General features: G+C 41.8%; 1 pseudogene; it reads left to right on the top strand.

Moving 5' to 3' along the window:
* The first annotated feature begins 2019 nt into the window (after positions 1-2019).
* Positions 2020-10165, top strand: LOC149166891 (hsp70-Hsp90 organizing protein 2-like; annotated as a pseudogene).
* The last annotated feature ends 721 nt before the right edge of the window (positions 10166-10886 follow it).

The following is a 10886-nucleotide window of genomic DNA, read 5'->3' as shown; positions in this document are numbered from 1 at the left end:
CAAATCAAAATTGGATGGGACAAATTTTGGTATTAACTATGATGTCTTAGGTCCCCATTCCAAGTGGAATCACTCAAAAAGATCTTTGTTAACCCATGCAAAAAAATAAAAAACATTATTAGTCAAAAATCTAGAAATTCGAGAACTTGTGAGCTAGTAAATCTAAAAAATCCCTAACTGATCAAGTGAAAATGCAATGGGGTAATTTTTTTTATGAAATAGAATTTTTTTTGATCTAATTCAAGTGGAATCAATTTGATTGAAGCTCGTTAACATGCTCTAAAAAATAGCAGAAATTTACTATTCTTTGCTAAAAAGGAGGTCCAACAATCTAGATTTGGGAATGAGAAGACTAATCCAAGAAAAGCAATAATTATTATGAACTTCCAAAGCTTTTCCAAGGATGAAATAATGCTTGTGATCCTGAAAAAGAACTTACATCAACCATTTAACTCAATCCTACAACAAGAAATCATTAATACTAAATGCAGAAATAGAAAGAAATAAAAACTAGAGATGCATGTGAATACGCAATGAAAAGAAGGAAAGAAAATGATACAAAATGGATCTGAGGTTCCTGGGATGAAAAATCCCAAGTAAACTCAGAGACCTATGGAGGAGAACAAGATTTAGAAGCTAAACATGACACCAATCTTCATGTTTTCATCAATAGAATTACATCCCTGTAAGAAAATACAATGGAGTTGCAAGAATACAAGCTCTCTCCACTATAACACTAATTAAAATCTATCCCTAGAGGAAAATTCGACTTGGTACTTATACAAAATGATTAGGAATCATTCCCCTTGAATGGAGGAAGCTTTCTCGACCAATATCCCTTGATTAGTGGATCTAGTCCCCAATACTAGCAATTTGCAATAAATGGCAGGGAACACATTTTGAGATTTTCTCAATCATTCCCTAGAGGAAAATTCTACTTGGTACTTATAAAAAATGATTAAGAATCATTCCCCATTGATGGAGGAAGCTTTCCCCACCGAAATCCCTTGATTAGTGGATCTGCTCCCTTGATTGGTGGATCTGCTCCCTTGATTAGTGGAACACATTCCTAGATTTTATCAATCATTGGAGTTCCACAATTTGTGCCATAATTGCATAATATATTGTTGACCTATTATTTATTATTGATCCTCCAGTAGTAGGGAACAAGTCCCTAAATTATTTCCTCCTCCAACTCTTCATAATCTTCCCAATATCTTCATAATATTCCACAAAAAATAAATCATATTAGGCACAAATATTGAATTATTCATAAACCTTCCTAATAAATATATTAAAGTTAAAAATAAATTATCTAATGCAAAAAGAGAGGTTTAATGTGCTGAAGGATGGTCATAGGCCTTAATTTATGTTTTAAATTAGAGGCATGGGCCTTAATTTATGTCTAATTTAGAGGCCCATCAAATATTTCTGAGTGAGAAATTGTTCTAAGGTATGCCAACTACCTCCATCATGTTAGGATAGATTGTGTGCTTGTCAGGATTATTGCGAGGATGATATTGCGATTGTTTGAATGGAAAAATATGGTCCAAGGCTCCTACAACTCACCCTTCATATATTCCACTCCATTGATTTGAGATAAAAAGAGGTGACATGTAGGTTTTGTTGGGACGAAAACAGTCGTAAGGCCATGCACAATCAATATAAAACCTTCCTTAGATATATCAATCCACTTTGTCTGACTTCATGAACAGATCAACTATTTTCTAAAACATTTCTCACACAGCAAGTACTGATTGGTCTTTTTGTTATGGCATATTTTTGGAGACTTGTCAAAATGTTATGCATAACTAGGTACTTGCCTTGGATACTTGATTGAACTTTGATATGAATTTTGGCATGCAAACCTTGTGAATAATGTTAAGGTCACCTATTTGTGTTAGATTGGTTGACACTAAACAAGTAGAGTACTCCACCATCGTAATGAATTCAATTATTAATAGTACATGTATGACGAAGTGACACTAGATTGATCTCCATCATCCATTGGATGCCACAATGGGTATGAAAAAAGGGAGAAATGCAATTCATATTAGGCCTAACACTTCACTGTCTCATGCTCTGTTTCTTCTCAGGTCATTAATTTCACTTTGCATGCAACAACTTGGTGAACTCTAACTATATGTTAAGCATTAGGACCATAACTACCTAATCTGCTATCAACTTAGTCCTATTTGTTTCTAGACGATATTTCTAGACTTTGGGTATAGTGAAGCTCATGATGATGCTAAAAATATAGTGGAAATTAAGGTATATGGGTCCAATATTATGGCAGGCTTGTGGCAACGTATGTTGGGATTGGAAAATATCATGATGCATTTTCTTATTATAAAAAATGCCTTGGATCTTGATCCTTCAAATGAGGAATTAAAAGTAGTCATTTTTGATCCATAAAAACTAAGTAGAACTTGGACGACATCCTCTCCATTTGGAAATATATTCCAAGGGCTAAAATTGTGGGAAAAATCAATAGTTGACCCAAAAACATGATTGTATTTGTAGCAACTTGATTTTGTTAAGATGATTTAGTATGTTTAGAAAAATGCCAACAACATTAATATGTATCTTAATGATTAACGAATGCTACAGGTTTTTGGTGTGCTACTAAATGTTAACTTACGTAATGCCACTTCAAAGGAGGATGCTTTTGAGCATACTAGTTCACCCAAGCCACAACCAAAAAAAGAACCAAAACCTTGGCTAGAGCTAGATCCAAAGCCAAAACCAATGGATATTCCTAATGAGGAAAAAGAGAGGAAGGTTTGGAAAGAAGAAGCACAGAAAGAAAAGGAATTTGGATATGTATCTTATAAGAATATCTTTTTAAAGATTTATATTTAGCGTTATTAAAATGAAATGGACCTAGATGATGAGGATATCACTTTCTTAACAAACAAAGAATTTGTCTATTTGGAAATGGGAAGGTATATAGATTGCAGTAAATATTGTGACAAGGTTGTTGAAAGAGAGAGGGAACTTTATTCATATTTTTAAATGATGGCTCAGGATTTTACTAGAAAAGGAGCTTCACATGCTAAGATGGCTAAATGTTCTAAATACTACGAGCCAACAATTGAAACTTTCCACAAAGCACCGACCAAACATACCTTTGTAATCTATCGAATTATCTTGATGGAGGAGATAAGGTTTTCTCACAAGGTTTCCATTCATATTATTCTTCAAATTCTATGATGATTATTTAGGGCTCTCATGATTGTCCATTCAACAAGTTGTCTACATTACTCTTGGTTGGGAAATGTCACATACCCCTTTATCATTATTGCCTATTAGACATCAAATCATTTCTTATTTCTTTGCACTAGCCTAGAAACTGTTGTATGAAAACAACTTTCATAACCCTCAGAGCTATAGACATCAAAGCATACAGTTAAGGATCTAAAAGCATACTTTTATGGACCTAAAAGCATACTTTTATGTTACATGTCTCCCAATCATGCTACATGTCTAATCTTCAAAGTAGATGCATTGTATTTCTACTGCAAAATATGGCCTATAAATATCTGAGAGGGTTCTAAAGTAGTGCAGTTACTATCCATTCCCTTTCATGCTACCAAACAGTCAAAACAACTAGAGCCCCCCCCAGTGGAAATAAGTATGCAATAGATGGCGCTTCCTGCCACATGTGCCAACGGGAATGATGGTTTACCCATTGTGCCTCTTATGCAAATTCCATGGGAAAATACTTGACATTGTCATTACAAACTCAATCATACCATAATTCTTCTAGAGTTAATTCCATTGATGCTTTCTCATTACTTTATTATAGGATATAGAGGAGAAAATTAGGCACATATTATTAGATGCTGGTGGGCTCCAGTATTGCAGCAATAATGTTGCAACTCCTGGGACTCCCTTCTTTACTCTTATCAACTCGGTAGTTCGTAACAAACTTGGAAGCGACGGTGTTGTATGCACAAGTACTAGCTCTTGCCGCAGCTGTCACTTGGTCAGCTGGCACAAGTCCGCTAGGGGCTCAAGCCAACTTCTATGAGCTCTTAGAAGAAGCTTTGTACCTGATGGATGGAAGCTAACTCAAAGGAAGTTGATCTGCTTGCAGAAAGAAACTAAAAGTCAAAGAGTAACATAAACCCTAGCAAACCCTAATTCTGCCAGCTAGTCCTACTGATGCAAAGGAGAGGATGCAAACTATTGAAAAAGGTTCCATTACTTCTACAAAGGTGAAATGCACATGCCTATGCTATCTCTATCTAAAGAACACATCTTTTTGTATTTTTGATTACGTTATCAAAATTATCATACATGTACTTTTAATTGGCTTCTTACTGTGCAAGGGTGGATCAAGGAGGAGAAATGCTTGGAAAAGGTTGGGAAGGTTCAGAGAGGGTCTAAGGAGTCCCTAACACCCTTCCGGAGAGTTTCACCAAGTTTTGCTATCCAGCAACCTCACTTGTGAGCTTCTACAGGAAGTCTGCAGAGGTTCTACAGGATGTTTCAGGGATTTCTACAGGATGTTCAGAAATTTCTACAGGATGTTCTGGCATTGGATTTTGGAAGATGGGTGAGTGAAAGAGAATGCATGAATGGATAGAGAGGTAGGGTAGGGGTCTGAAATGACCCAGTGACTGATGGATGAAGTGATGAGAGTGTGTGGAGAGCTAACTTGTCTTAAGGAAGGCTAATGCAATGGAAGAGCAAGAAGGTAGGGTTACGTGGACAGAAGAGTAGTTGTGAGATGAAGAAGCTAACTAAGAGATGGAGCAGCTGGCCTGGACGAAGCTTCGGTGGATGAGAGAAAGATGGATATGCCCTGCACGGTGTGCACTTAACTGAATCAACCAAATCCTGCATACAATCGAAATCTTAGCTAATCTATCCAAACTGTCAATGAAACAAATGAACAACAGCTTTATTTCTAAAGAGAACCATGTACAACACTTAATCAAAGGAACATCTAAAAAGGTCTGAACACATGACTAACTTCTACAAATGAAAAACATTACACCAATGATTTCATGGTCAAGCAAACTAGTGTTTTTGTTGAGCAGCACTGGTTCCACAATTCCAGCCCCTGATCCAATAAGGGAGAGGTGAAGCTGAGAGTGCAGGCAACCCTTTTCTGGAGCTTTTAACAATCTTTATCTTATCAATCTGTTCTACACATCTGAAGTAATTCTATTCCTCAACAATAACCTACTTAACCAACACAACTAAATCTAGCTCAACAAACTTCGTTTCAGATGCATAAAAGGAAAATCACAGTGCTGAAAGGAAAGATAATAATACAAATAAGGAGGCCCTAGGCTCTCAGGTTGGGCCCAACCCCGAGAGCTATGGCTCCTATAAAAAACTCAGAGCTGATATCAAATCTGACTGCTTCCCATTATCAAAAAATAGTCATAAGTCAAGAGTTGTGCCAAAAATGGCTACAAAAGAACAAAACATAGCTAGCAGCACGTAGTGCAGAATATGCAAGAGTTTTTTAAAAGTCCCTTTCGAAGGCTGAAGCCTTAACATTTATACACTACGAGGCCCTATCTGGCCTCCTAAATCTATGGGACTTGGCTACCCAAACTGTGAGTGAACAACTCCTTCCAAGAAATCTTCTTGGCTGCCTTCTAGATCCGGTTTTGGTGGCCTTTGGAGCTCGAAGTTGGGGGTGAAGATCCCGAGGGAGGCTATTTAATGCCATAGACAACCCCCCTACGAATCCTCAACCCAAGCTTGGCTGTCTCCTAGCCCATGTCTGCTCGGTTTTGCTTCAACATGTGTCAAAAAATCCTGAAATGAGCACGTGTTAGCCACCTAGGAATAGTGACTACCCTTATTCATACAAATGACATAAACATACTAAAATATAATGCATAAGTTATGAAAAATGAAGGATTGAACAAGGGTAGTTAGGCAAAATGAGCCCAAAATATTACCAAATTTGGGGCACATCATCACCCCCTGCTAAAATGATTGCTCATCCTTCAGCAACTAATCCAGCTCCTCGTCCTTCATTGCTTTAACTGCCACTCTCACATCCCAGGCTTCTGAAGTAGTATCCTCCTAACTGTCATGGAACCGGGCCTTCTTTTCCACCTCTTCCCATTGCTTATGTTCTTCTTTTTCTGTGCTTCCTTCTACAAATCCCAGAAGCAAAGGTGGGCTTAGCTTGAGGCCGATCCAGCTGGCCTGGAGGTTCTCCATGCACTTCTTGTAGAGAGGTACCCGTACTAGGCCCTCCCTCATTCTAGTTGGAATGTGATACTCCCTGATTTTGAGGCTCTGGGACAATGTGTTCCACCTCCGGGTGCAAGCATGAACACAATTGTCCCCTAGTAGTCGCTCGATATCCTCAAAATGTGCTATAGCCTGAGCCTGCTGATCCATATATTTTAGTAAAGCCTGCGGGTTGGTTGTTAGGTGTTGGTGGGCGAATATCAATGCAGTGGGGTCCCCTAGCTCTGCTCTGATTAACAGTGGTTCATGTAATTCTCGGTTCATAACATCTTTGACCTCTGTAGCTCTCTTCTCTTTGTGGTTTAACCAAGAGGTAAATGCCATCAGTTGCATATCTCCCACAACTGTGTTGGGATCCCATGAAGTTACATTAGGAAGGGCCAAATTATGGAGGTAGAACTCTGATAGCTTGGCCTTGTCCTCTGAGGAGCTACTGTTGCATAAATCTGTGAACTGCTAGGGGTTTTGGATCTGGGAGATACCCCTCTGTGCTAATGCATTAATCTGGAATTGCAGCCACTGGTCCCGTAGTTATAGGCCATAAGATTTGGCCGGCTGCCTACATTGTAGAGCATCCATAGCCCAACTGGCCATGCAGGCCAGTTGTGCCTCTTTTTCTTGCAACTGCTGTTTGAGAGATTGTATCTCTATGTTTGCTTGCAATTCCCTTTCCTGTAGATGCTGGTTTAGTTCCTTAGGACCAGCTTGCATTCCTTCTTTGCCTTGAGGTTCTGCTGTAGTGTCATCTGATGTTGTGCCCCTTTCTTTCCTCTGTTCCTGTAGCTGCAGTTTGAGCTTTTCATTCTCTTCCTGTAGAAATATCCGCTGGCAGTTTCCCACGTGCTTGGCCATAGCTAATTCCCTTCTTGCCTCCTTGAGTTGTTCCTCCAAGGGGCCTATATCTGCTACTCCTTTAGATTTAGCTATCCTCATCCACGTGTGGGTCCGTACTCTTTCTTCTTCCAATGCAAAGAAGAGCGGTACTGTGAATTTTTGTGGGATAATTTTCCCAGCCTCCAAAAAGTTGTAATAAGAGCTCAAGCTGGGCTGGGGACTAGGCTCCATGATGTGTTCTACCTCTGCTTCCCTTTGTGGTGAGGTGGCTGCCTCCCCCTCCATTCTTTCGGTCTCCTTGAGCCTGGCTAAAGTTTCCTGTAGAACTGCTTCAGCATCCTGTAGAGGGGTTTTTGACGCTGACCTTTCCATTCTCTCCCTCCAGGTAGTTGTCTTGGGGCTCCCCCGCTCATAAGTGACTGATACTTTGGAGGGGGACTTCTCCCTTGGCGAGGTAGGGGTGTCTTCGATGGTAATTGGGTCTTTAGATGGAGGTTGGGGCCTGCCAGTTTTAATTCTCACACTTCTCCTCACTTTGAAATACAGAGGAGTCTCCCTTTTGCGTTTCTCCTTTGGCTTGGGAGAGGTACTTAGGGTGGCCAGCACAGTTGCTGCCTCCCGAGCAAGAATTTCGGCTGTCTTCTCCTTCTGTGTTCTTTTCTCAGGACTTCCTGTAGAAAGCCCTGTAGTGGCTGATTTCTGGCTTCCTGTAGAAGCCGTTTTCAATTTTCCTGTAGAAACAGATGGCACCGTTTTAGCCTGCTTGGTTGAGGGTGCTTTTTCTTTCAATTTTGCTGAGGCTGCCTTAGAGGTGCCCTCACTGACATGGACCTTTTCAGTCCTTTCCACCCTGCTCTATAGTCGTTTCTCCCTGGGGGTTAATGTGGTTTTGTCACCCTCTGTTTTGGCAGCTTGTTTTTCCTCTTGTTTTCCCTTCTGCTCTTTCTTTGGTGCTTTGGACATGGTTTCTTGGCCTTTCTCTTTCTTCTCTGTATGAATTGGTTCCTTCTCCTCGCTGCTGGAGGAGGTGAGCTCCTCAGCCAGCACTCGGATGTCATCATCCTTAGTCAAATTTCGGAAGGTTTCCCAAGAGAGAGGGACGGTATACGTGTGAAGTGCATCTTCCACGAGGAGCTTAATGAGCCCATGATGGGCTATCTGATCTGGTGTCCCCTCTCTCAACTTAGTGGCACACTCGGTCATGGACTGCAGGAGGAAGTAAGGGATGCTCAACTTTTTCTCTGAGGGTAGGTCCATTTGGTGCCTAAGTTCTGTGAGCAACCGAAAATGGTATCCATACACGATGCTGAACCGCCCCTCGCACATGATATACTTCATAATTTGGAGGCTGACCTCACTCTAGAACGACTGTAGGCTGGTTCTTCGCACTCCATTCTTGTCTTCTGAGAATTTCTCCTCCGGCAAAAATAATTCCTTCTTAGCCTTCTGGCCCAGTTTTCTCTCCTCCTTATCCCAAGGTACCCCCATCGGTAGATCAGTGACCCTGCTAATGAACTGTGGGGTGAGTCTGAGGGTCAAACCTCTGAAGTTGACAACAGCCAACGTTTTGGACTTTGGCTACAAGGATCGCAAGAATTCCTCTGCAACCTCGTCATCGTGACCTTGAAGCTTGTCACAGAATGACATCCACCGTGCACGAGAAAACAGGTCTACCACCTCAGGGGTTTCCCGTAGCTTCTTTGAGTCTGTAGGCTCTTTCCTAATGAACCCACCCGGCATGGTAAAAGCTTGTTGTGTTGGCCTGAGCTGGCTGGCGCATATAAAAAGATGGATCTTTGGGATTTCCTTAGACAGAGCGCAGAGTTACGCCTCTATCATGCACATAGTTTATAAATTCACGACTGTCTACAGGTGAGCCTTGACAGTGGCTCAATTATGAACCAAACCCTGTAGAAAATCCCATATACACACTACGACAACAATTCTCATGCAGAAATAAGAAGACACTTGCAAATTCATGCACAGACTGAAATTTACAGTTTTCTACCCCTTTGATACGTCGACTTCACCACCTTTCGAACCAATTGCATGGGAGGACTATGTTCAAGCTTACGTCGTTCCAGACTTGCCACCTTTGACGTGAACAGTTTAATTTCTCCGTAACGTTGAGCTTCCTGTAGCGCAGCTTCCTGTAGAAGTCGTGCACGGGTTCTGGGGAGTGCTTCAGTGGTTCTGGGCCTTTTGTGCAACAACAGGACGTTTGAACAGGCCGAGAACTTGGAGTATCAACCTTCAAGAAATTGCGGATGCGTACTCGACTGCAAAGCGGTTGGGAATAAATGAGTGTAGTGCACCATACGCGATCTAGTCGGTAGATTTGAATCTCTGCGGAACTCATGGCGCGGGGGTGAGTTGTCCCCGTCGGCCCGTTGGCCAACGTCACCTGTGATCATTCCACTGCATGTCTACCTGACCGCTGAATCACTCCCTGCATATCTACCACTGCCACTCCTGTTAGATCGCCACTTCTCTCCGACTGGACTCTTCCCACGTGTCCATTTCCTGCCTCGTTGACACACCCAAAGCTTTTCATATCGGACGAGGCCGTTGGGCTGGTTGTGGTGGCCAGTTGAATGGCTACCCGACTTGCTCAACCCATTCATTTTCATATTTACACACATTTTAAAGCATTATTCATGTAATTTGACAAAACAGGGTGAGGCACTTACCTGTGCGGTCGTGACATTATTTTTCTCATGCTTCAAGACGAGGGTGACGAATCCGCTTGCTGTCGCTTTGTGCACAGGCACGGGAGCTCCTTTTCGCTGACTTCTGCTGGTTACGAGACCAGTTGCTTGGCTGTGGATGGTGCATGCGCCGGCTCACAAGTTTCAGGTATCTTCATGGCGTGTGCTCTAGCTGGATCAACTGCTACATGATTCTTGTAGGACATCCTGTAGCCGTTTCTCCTCCTCGGGGGCATGTTGAAATGGTGGAGTCACGTTCACGGTTGCAGGGTCTTCGGATTTCCTTGACAGGTAGCACAGCGGCCTCTGCATGCTTTGTTTTTCATTTGAAAATGATTTCTTCTGAGACTCCAACGTTCTGGTTTGACTGCGCAGGTATTTCAATCGTATTGTAGCAATGGTGGTGGAAGGAGGCGAAAACAGTGGGTGATGGAGAAAAACATTGGTTGCATGCCTCCTTATTGGACTTCGGGCTTCAAATTCTTCTACACAGTCGGTCCTGGCCCGTCCGAAGATTCTACAGGAAGTTTCCTGTAGAAATACAGAACTTCCTATAGAAAGTCCTGTAGCTTCCTGTAGGAGGCTAAACTATGACCAGACCGTGCCCAAACCTTGGAAGAGATGAGTGTTGTTGGAGGGAGTGCTAGTGAGGTCACTTGGTAGCATGGTAGGGACCCTTATCCTTGAGTTGAGAGGCCTCCTTTTCTGCATGGAATACCTGCAACCTGCATTAATTTCCAAAGCTTGAGCCTGTTTTTCTGTTTCTGCCTCTTTTTTCTTTTCCTTGGTTTTTTCTCTCTCTCTCTCTTTTTTTTTTTAGGAGACAGCAGGGGCGCCTCAATGAGGTTTTCACCCCTACTATCTGCCTTGGGCGCCTCAGAGAGGTTTTCACCCAAGGGTTTTTTTTGTTTTTATTCCAATTTTTTTCCGAGAGACAGCAGGGGCACCTCAATGAGGTTTTCACCCCTACCATCTGCCTTGGGAGCCTCAGAAAGGTTTTCACCCAAGGATCTTTTTATTATGATTTTTTTTTTTTGGATGCTCAGGGTATGCCCAAAACGGAGGCAGAACCCTTCTCTATGACCAGCACTGATTTTTCCACAGTTTTGATGAACT

Source organism: Pinus tabuliformis, chromosome 5_1, assembly GCF_031772625.1.
Source record: "Pinus tabuliformis cultivar Carrire ecotype Pingquan chromosome 5_1, CPIR1, whole genome shotgun sequence".
NCBI classification, from domain to species: Eukaryota; Viridiplantae; Streptophyta; class Pinopsida; order Pinales; family Pinaceae; genus Pinus; species Pinus tabuliformis.
This window is presented reverse-complemented; position numbering and strand designations above follow the sequence as displayed.